The 9,158-nt window shown below is 50.5% G+C and overlaps 1 long non-coding RNA gene across 2 annotated transcripts; it reads right to left on the minus strand.

The window, feature by feature from the left end:
* Positions 1 to 570: 570 nt before the first annotated feature.
* Positions 571 to 4,952, minus strand: LOC110348923 (uncharacterized). 2 transcript variants are annotated; one of them, XR_015441172.1, is made up of 3 exons: positions 4,590 to 4,952; positions 1,408 to 1,529; positions 571 to 1,316 (listed from the first exon to the last, which is right to left on the minus strand). It is a non-coding gene; the product is annotated as an uncharacterized LOC110348923 (long non-coding RNA). The 2 variants fall into 2 exon arrangements; XR_002394573.2 differs by lacking the exon at positions 4,590 to 4,952 and adding an exon at positions 1,947 to 2,457.
* Between the last annotated feature and the right edge of the window lie 4,206 nt (positions 4,953 to 9,158).

Here is a 9,158-nt window from a genome sequence, read left to right on the forward strand (position 1 = left end):
TGGGCAGGTTTTGCAGTCCTGATAACTTAATCCCGGTGCATAATCCTTCGATCACTGTCACTCCTGAAAGGCGTCTTAGCAGAATAGGGTGGGGGGTGGTGGTGGGCTGGCTATTCCAGGGTTACAGCCTCATCTAGCTCAAAGGGAAGTCAGTAGATTGTTTTTAACCCTGATAATGGAAGAAATTTCAGCATCTGCCTGTTATTTAGAAATGGCAGGAGTTGTATTCAGAACAAACAGCCTGGGTGGTTGCTGGTGAGGGGTACACCTGGGGATTAATAATTAAGAGTAAAGGAATCAATGTTTTTGTTTTGCAGTAGTGGGGAATGAACCTAGGGCCTTCAAACAGAGCTACATCCCCAGCCCTTTTAATTTTGTAAATTTTATTTTTTAAATTTTGAGACAAGCTCTCACTAAGTTGCCCAGGCCAATTTGAACGTGTCATCCTCTTGCCTCGGCCTCCTAGAGTACTGGGATTACAGGTGTGCACACCACACTTCACAGAATCAGTGCTTTCTCTCGCCAGTCCCATTGTATTGTTTCATGTAAAAAAACTGTTTGACACTCAATTCCAAAACCAAACGGAGGTCCCATTTGCAATGCGTGTTGTGAAACCAAGTATTGAGAAAGTTTACAGTCCATTTGCCTGTGAGAAAAATGGCCATGACGTTCCTATTCCACAGGACTCGGGCGACTTAGGGTTCCCTACATTCCTACATCATCCGCTTTCCCAAGATGCACACCCTGTATTTCTGAAAACCCTTGTGATTTAGAGAGAAAAAGGGAGAAAACAAATGTGTGGGACTCCAAATAGCTTAGCTGGAAAAAAAAATCACAGCCCAAAGCACATATTTATTTGTATCACAGCAAAACTCCTCAGATTTGGTTGGAGCAACTTGAGATCATTAGCGTCTGCGTTAGTGTCAAATGTGTTACCACACTGTTTTCCCAGGGAGAAGTGGGCTCCTCGCAGATAAGTGGGAGACCGGAAAGAGGGAGACAGCGGGCCAGGAAGCGTGACTCAGACGTTCCTTTCAACTTAATTAGTGGCCCTGCCAATTTACTCGTTGGAAGGGGAACTCGTCCCACACCCTCTCGCGTCTAAGATGTTGAGTTGGTCTCACCCACGACGGTGTCTGTGCCACGCGTGTCGGATGGACTGGCTCGCTGGGTACCGGCCGGCAGACGCGGCTGGGTCCTGGCTGCTTTCCTGAACCTTCACCCCTCCTCCAGGGCTCCCTAATGCTCGTGGATTCCTCCAAGCTCGTCCAAGTCCCAGAAGGTTGCTAAAAGAAATGACGGTGTGTGTGTTGGCTCTGAAACAGAATGGCAAAGTGCTTTCCAGTTGGGAGAGTTGCTGAGAAGCTGCACCAAGTGCAGACCGAATTTGATCCAATAAACACTTACGGGGTGCTGCGGGCCATTCTGCTGGGGCGTGGAAATGACTAAGACCTGGAACTGCCGGGTCAGCACCCCTGTCCCTGGCTGCTCTTCTGTCCCGCAGAGCTGGAGAGAGCCCTCGTTGTCTCCTGGGTTGGAGGGAAAAGGACGCAAGTGACCCAGCTCCAGCTGCTTCTGTCAGTCTGAGAGGAGTGGGCTGGCGGGCCTGGAACTCAGGGGAGAGTGTGTGTGTGTGTGTGTGTGTGTGTGTGTGTGTGTGCTTTGCGGCTTTAAAAATATTTTTTTGCTACTTCTATGCATCCTAAATGCAAATCAGTCTTTGATGTGATGATGAAAATATTTTAATGGACAGATAACGATTGTACAAATTTCTGGGTGAGCAGTGATTTGAGCAACTCCTTTGGGGAGAATTCCAGTTTGAGACCTCAAGTCATGTAGACTTGGGGTTTGCGTAGCTGCCTTTCCTGTTGGGTCCCGTGGGTCCCCTCTCCAGCCCCACTGCTCAGGCCTCTTTCTCTGTGAGCCCTTCTGCTCCCGGTCCCTACCTGCAGGAAGGTCTCGGCAGTCCCTTCCCTCAGGCGCCTTTCCCTTGGGTAGCAGCAGTGTCTCTCGGTCCAGACCTTCTCTGGGTCTTGGAAAGGGCAGAAGAGCCTGGCTTGGCTGGCTGCAGCCTGGACGGGGCCTCTCAGACCCCTCTGACCCCCGAGCCCTCAGCACCCAGTGGTTGCCAGAGTCTGGCTTTGCTTCATCTTAAAGGTGAAGAGCCTCAGAAGCCTGGAGGAGGTGGGAGGTTCTCCAACTTGGTCTCCACCTTCTCGAAGGGTCTTGGGATTGCAGAGTCAGCCTCCTGAATGTTGAAATACAGGCACTCTGCGTTTGGTCAGCTCCGCTATTGTGGTAGGTCACTCAAGGCCCAGTCAAGGAAACAGAGAGGTGAATGTGGACAAGTGAACAGAAAGGCATCGGAAGGGCTGCAAGTGTAAAGGGGAAGAAAAGGAGTGACACATGAGCCCAAATGGCCAGCCCGCACTGGTCTGCTGGGGAAGAGTACCCCGGACCAGGGCTTCCACAGCTGAACCTGGAATCGCCCCATCCTGTCCTCCTGTCGCAACACTGGAGCCAGAGAGAGAGCTTCACGTCCCCTCCCCTCTGATCCTCAGGCAGTATCCCCACTGGCCGAGCCCAACAGAGAGCCTGCAGCAGGGAGGACGGAGGGGAGCTCGCTGCTGAGGCAGGGTGGCCCCCTGAAGGGCTCCCCGTGCTGTTCCAGTGAAGGGTAGTGCGACAGTGTCACTCTGCGGGGCTCTGGACTCTCAGTCCTAAGACTCGGCCTTGCTGTTGGAGGCGCACACTGTGAGACCTAAAACCACAAGCTGTACTTTGCCCACCTGCTTGTGATAGTGTTCAGCCGTCCCTGGCAACAGCTACCCCAGTGTCCCAGGTGTAACCGTTTGCAGTTTGGGTGCGCAAGGCACAACCAATCAGGTTTAATTGCCAATCTAGAACCTTGCTGTAACTACTATAAAAACCCCTGCTGATTTGGAGTCGGGGCTCTCAATCTTGACCCGCTGCGGCGGTGACGGTTGGGAGTCCCTGCTCGAGCCTGAATAAACGACCCTCGTGTGTTTACATCGGAATCGGCCCCTTGGTGGTCTTTGGGGACCTCGAAATCTGGGCACAACACACACAAGTGTTGTGTACACACTAGTCAGCTCGGGCTGTTAGTGCAGAACACCAAATGGGCCACTTGCACCCAGCAAGGGGTCACTTCTCCAGTTCTGGAGGCTGAAGGTCTGCGGCTGGGCCCGGTGCTGAGGTGGGCTCTGTTGGGTCGCAGACGCAGAGTCCAGAGAGCAAGCCGTCTCTCCCAGAACCAAGCCTACCCGTGACGGCGGCACTGTTTGGACTCAGTCTCCTACAGCCGTCTCTGTGGGGCTTCGGAGTTTAACACAGGGCATGTGGGGAAACGGCCTTCTAGCTACAGCACTGCAGGTTTATGAAGGGGGTCTGAGGCCAATTTTGTACTGCTCTGTAAAAATAAAGACAAAGAGGAAAACCTATTCTTTCCCTTAAAAATTCTCTAGACAACTGTATGCAATAATGATTATACATGGAAAAGTGGCTCTTTGCATGCCAAAAAGAAAACACGTTTGGCAAAACAATACACAAAGCTTCAGAACCTCAAAAGAAGCTCCTTGCTTGGGAGAGAATGTGCTTCAAAATGTCTATCTACAGGAAAATAGTCTACAGAAACACTATCTATCATCTTTTTTTAATTCAAAAGTACTGTGTAATAGATAATATGAATTAGGAAGAAACTGTTCAAAAGGAAAGGGAACAGTGAAGCAAGGGAGGGAGGGAAAAATCGATAAAAGAAGATAAAAGGAAACAAAGCTTTTGTAAATAGGTGGAGGGTGGGTTGAAGGCAGGGAAGGGGAATGGGAGAAAAAGGAATGGAGCCATATCATCTACAGGTGCAACCCCCCTTTGATAAATGTGATCATTATTTATATTTAAATCATACCAATAAAATTAATTAGTTAAAAAGTACATGTTAGGGTTTTTAAGTTTATTTTTCTAAGAGTTTAAAAACTAATTTTAAAGTTATTTATGCTTAGTATTGGGAAACAGTAAAAAGCATAATGGCAAAAAATTATTACAGACCTTTTGGTGTACTTGCCCTGTCTGACTTTTCTGGTATGAAGAGAAGCTACCCATAGCTCTCCTTTACAAATCTTTAAAAAATAAAAGTGAATTTTGTATAAATTACTACGTAAATCTTTTCCTGTCAACATAAGTTTTAACTCTACAACATAGTTCTCAATGGCTGTTTCCAATCTATGGAAAGAACAAAACACTCTTCTTTAACTGACTTGACAGACTGGGTATTTAAAGAGCTTCCTGTAGCTCGCAAACGCTGCCATGAACACGGGCAGTGTTTACGCAGGACTTCGACCATTTCCATGGGAGAGTGGAGCAATCCAGAGACAGAACTGCTGTTAGAGGGTGTGAGTGACCTTAAGGCTTCTGACCCGCAGAGGTAAAAATTCTCCAGATGCGGGGATCTGACTCCCACAGGCAGAGCACCACATCGCCCACTCCAGGGTCTCACACCGAGGAAAAACCAAAACACACAGACTCCGATAACAGCAGGAGAGAACTGTTTACAGTTAAATACTTCATTTCACCTCTTTTGAGATGCTCCTTCTCTTTCTTCCTTTTCTAACATCGCTGGCTGGTATCAGTGGGCCGAGCATTTTCACGTGTGCTGCTTGCCCTGCGTGATTATAACAGCACTTCCTGCCTTTCTCTGGAGTTGGGTTTCTGTCATAAATGATGCAATGATGACGCTGGGAGTCCACTGACCCCACAAGGAGGTGGCTTTGGACAGAACTGGGTACCCTGGAGCTCCCGGGAGGGACCCTCGCCCTGGCCTGGAAGAGCGGGGTGGCTGAGCAAAGTCTGAGGGAGGAGGGGAGCTCTCCCTAAACAAGGCTAGAGGTGGTCGGAGCCCCGGGCGGCCAGGAGGTAAAGTCAGAGTAGGGCAGTAGCTCTGAGCATGGACCCACATTTGTGTGATAACCGTCCTAGACCTGGGTTTAGACTTTGAAACTCTTCTGAAAATGTGAGGGCCCAAAGCTATGAGTAAAGGGGAGACCTGGAGATGAACTTGGCAGTGAGGCTGAGAAGGAAACTGAGGCAGGGAGATCGGAAGGACAAATCGCATGAGAGTCCAGGCCTCGGACTCACACTGGCGCTGCTTTTGTCCCACAGAGTCCATGTGGTAGGGACACCAAGGGGGTCTTTGGTGCTCCTGTTCCCCACATCACCCTGTGTCACCCCAGGTGTGCACCCTGTGCTGCATGGGGCTGGCAGAGGGAGGTCCTAGCCCAGAAGAGGTCTTGGAACCTCTCCAAATCTGTCTCCTCATCAGCCAAGCAGGAGGGCACTGGCCCACGCCCACAGTGGGAGCCGGTCTTTTTGGAGACCAGAAGCTTCCAGCCAGCTCTCTGTCCTTCCCAGTGGCCTTTGTACCCAGCAGGATCACATGGCCCGCCCGTCCCTGACAATGCCACGTGACAGGAGCTTGCTGGTGTGGCTTCCGGGAAAGCTGTTGCTTCCCTTTCAATGAGGACCAGCTGCACTGGCATGGGCCTGTGCCTCTCTGCCTCCCCTTTTCTTCTTGCTCAGGGCACAAATGCTGTTCTTGGGGCAGGGCAGCTGGCAGTCATCCCGGAGGGTGGAAGCCACCTGGCCGGGGCTGCTGGCCCAGGGTCTTGGGCTGCTGTGACTCTGAAGCAGCTGTACCAGCCCAGAGCTGCTGCGTGTCTGGCCTTTTTGTCACACGAGAAAAATTAAAATGTTATGTTAGTTAAGCCACTGTACCTGGGTTTTCTGGGTTGAGTGTAAATGTCTCTAGTGACTGTGGAGAGGAATGGGCCACACACAGAAAGCCCCATCCCTTGGGCAGGGCGGCAAAGGGACTGTTCAGAGGTCACAGTGCTGAGAGATTGGCAGGAGGCGACACAGATTTTCCTGGAACCCAAGGGCAAGGGATTTCCAGCCCAGACTGAAATCTCCATCCAGAAATCCCCATCTCCTGCACTCTGGCCTGTCTGTGCTTTCTACCGGTGGCCTTGTGTTGAAATGACTTGAAAGTTCTGCAGAAATAATAAGCTCCATTCACTACAGGCAGGAGCTGATTTGGGAGTCATCTGAGGCTACGGGAAAAGTGGGCCCATGAGGGCCACCAACAGAAGTACTACAGGCAGCTAAGTTAGATAGCAATTAATACACAGCTGGAGAGGGACTGGGTTCTCAAAGAAGTCCATGACACTACCAGACATCAGAACTGCGGCTGGAGGTGCATCTGAAGAAGCCAAGGCCTCAGGATAAAGTCACAGTGGCCAGCCTGGCATGCTTCCCTAAGGGACAAGTGGAAATTTGAGATTATACTGCAATCGGTACCACCCAGTCCATTAAGTCCAGATATGCCACCGCCTTGGGTGACCAGGACACTGGACCCATCCCATCCCATCCCAAAACGTTCCTGTTTTAGAGGTTTTAGATAAGCTAAGTTAATGACATCAGCCATGTACATTCGGGCCCCGCTTCCCTATTGGGTCAGTATTAGCTAAGTGGCTATACTTGTAATCTTATTGGCTGATGATAGTATGGCTCACGTTGCACCCACATTTGTGACCCTGCTGTATAAATTACCCCTGACGAAGGGCCTCGGTGGCCACCCACTCCGGATCTCTCCTGTCTCTCAGGAGCTATTCCTAGTTCCCAATAAACTTTCCCACTCTTTCCATTGTCCTTTGTAATTCATTCTTCGATTTCAGGGGACACAAACTTGGCATCTCTGACACCCAGCAGGTTGGGAGTTCTATTTCTCCTATATTAGAAGTGAGACCAGGAAGGAATACTTAGGGGTCCTGCTGTCCCCAACTCAGTTTTCCAAATACGACAGTGCCGCGAAGGACTGGTAAAGAGCAGATCAGGCAGACTTCCAGGGGCTGGGGCCTGCCCTCAAGCAGAACTCAAATGCCACCCCAACTCTACCGCCGAGCAGTTGGCCCCCATTCTGCAGAGGCAGGCAGGACTCGGGGCAGTGAGACCTGCCAGGGCACCTGTGCTGGGTGCCCCTTGGTTGTCGTTGCTGACCGCTACTCAGTTTGGGGCAGGACAACCAACCCGAGTCCAGCCAGTGGCCATGGCTGGGCTCAGCAGCTATTGTGGCTAAAATTTGGAAATAGAAAAAAATGTATAATGAGAGGAATGATTTGTTATCTAAATGGTGAAGCCATGCAAAATACTTCCAGGCTTTTCTAGCCCAGAGAAATGCCAATAATCAATGTGTGCAAGTACTGTTGTTTTAAACATAGGAAAAAATGTTGTCTTTATTAGTGGAAAATGGGTTTCTCAGAGCCTCTACAAACTGAGTGTTGAGTAGATATTTTTAAAAATCTGATTTAAAGGCGTGCCAAAACAGAAGCCTGAAGTACACCTCACAAACTTCCCAGGGAGAACTGGGGACAGGAGTCGAGTCCTCACAGTGTCACGCGGTTTTACACACTGCACATGGGCTAGCTCATCTATCAGCTGCAATTACTGTTCATGTTTCACAGATGCAGTACACAGCTAATAAAAAGCCTTGCTCTTTGATTTTCAAATCTAATCTTTAATGAGAAGTCCACAGGAGCAAAGCTGAGAAGCCTGCAGCCCCAGTTAGAGCATATTTTCCCTGCCTCCAGTTTAGTTTTATTTATTTTCTTTCCTTTAACCCAGAGAATGTTTCTTTTTCGCTTTAATGTAGCTCACAAGTTGCATTAGAGAAAACAAATAACTCTTTGGCCACAGAGAAAATGAGGTAGGAAGCAGCAGCAACTTTCCTGGCTCTTGGGGGATTAATTGTCATGGACATTTAATTTAGGATTAATAATTGTTTTAACCAAGCCATTTAAAAATGTGCCAAACCAGCAAGGAAGAGGGAAAATGAATTCGTGATCTGAAATTTGGGGAATAAAGCTTTTCTCATTAGCAAACAGCTCTCCTTTGGTAATGTGAATAAATCTAATGCGGGTCAATTATATGTTTTATTAATTTTACAAAACCAGCGTCCCCGGCCCCCCCTCTGCTCCCTGCCCCCCGCCTTCCCTCCTGAATTTTTATTCTAGTTGCTTAGGGCTCCTTCTGTTGGAGGACTGCTGCTGATGGCTCCAGATCTTGGTTGCTCGCTAGCCTTGGCTTTTGGAGAGCTCTCAGATAGGACGATCTAGAAAACCCAGCCCACACCGAGTCCAGCGGGGACTCATCTGCCTAGAAGCCCCCGAATCACCTGCAGGTGGAGCGAGAGGCAGAGGGGCAGCGAGGCCTCAGGAAGCCGAGGGCCACACTAGCAGTGCCTGCCTCCTCCTCTCTCTGCCCGCAGCCCCGGGCACTGGCTCCACGCCCAGCACCGCACAGTCGCAGAGGGTGGCGTGTGGTCTGCGTCCCTGACATCCAGGCCTCGCAGGCATCCTGCTCCCCTCGCTTCAGGAAGGGGAGCGGCTGGGGTTGCGCTGCTGCCCATTCTGCCACACCACACTCGGCTGGGCACATCGGGGATGGGCCAAGGCAGCTGGTGACAACCTGATGACCACATTGCTGTGGGACGTTCTGGCCCCTTCGCAGGGCTGTGCTCGGTTCCACGCCAGAGGGACAGGGCTGAAGAGGCTGCTAGGTGTTTCCCAGCTCCTCACTCTGCCGTCTGTCTTCTGGTCTCTCATTCCTGGTGCAGTCTGGACTCGCAGACCCCAGACTTCATCCATAAGCCACCAGCTCCTGGGTTCAAGCGACTGAACAGAACCTTGAGTGAGTGCAGCCCAGTGGTTCTCAAGTCCCTTTGGTACCGTGGGACTTTCTTGGGCCAGACTCTCTCTCTCTCTCTCTCTCTCTCTCTCTCTCTCTCTCGCTGGGCTTCAAACTCAGGACTTCACTCATGCTAGGCAAGTGCTCCACCATCTACCACTGAGCTGCATCTGCAGCCCATGTGTGTGTGTGTGTGTGTGTGTGTGTGTGTGTGTGTGTGTGTGTGTGTGTGAGAGACAGTGTCTGGCTGAGTGCTAAGTCTTGAACTTCCCATCCCAGCCTCCCAGAGTGCTGGGGTGACTGGTGTGTCCCTTGAGGTAAACTAAAGAAAGCTCCCACGCCTCCTCTCTGAACTTCTGGGGCTGTGCTGTTCCCCCCACTCCCAGCCAAGCCGGCTTCTTCAC

Source organism: Heterocephalus glaber, unplaced genomic scaffold (assembly GCF_053883595.1).
Source record: "Heterocephalus glaber isolate CG9 unplaced genomic scaffold, H.glaber_assembly_v1.0 deba00001504, whole genome shotgun sequence".
NCBI lineage: Eukaryota > Metazoa > Chordata > Mammalia > Rodentia > Bathyergidae > Heterocephalus > Heterocephalus glaber.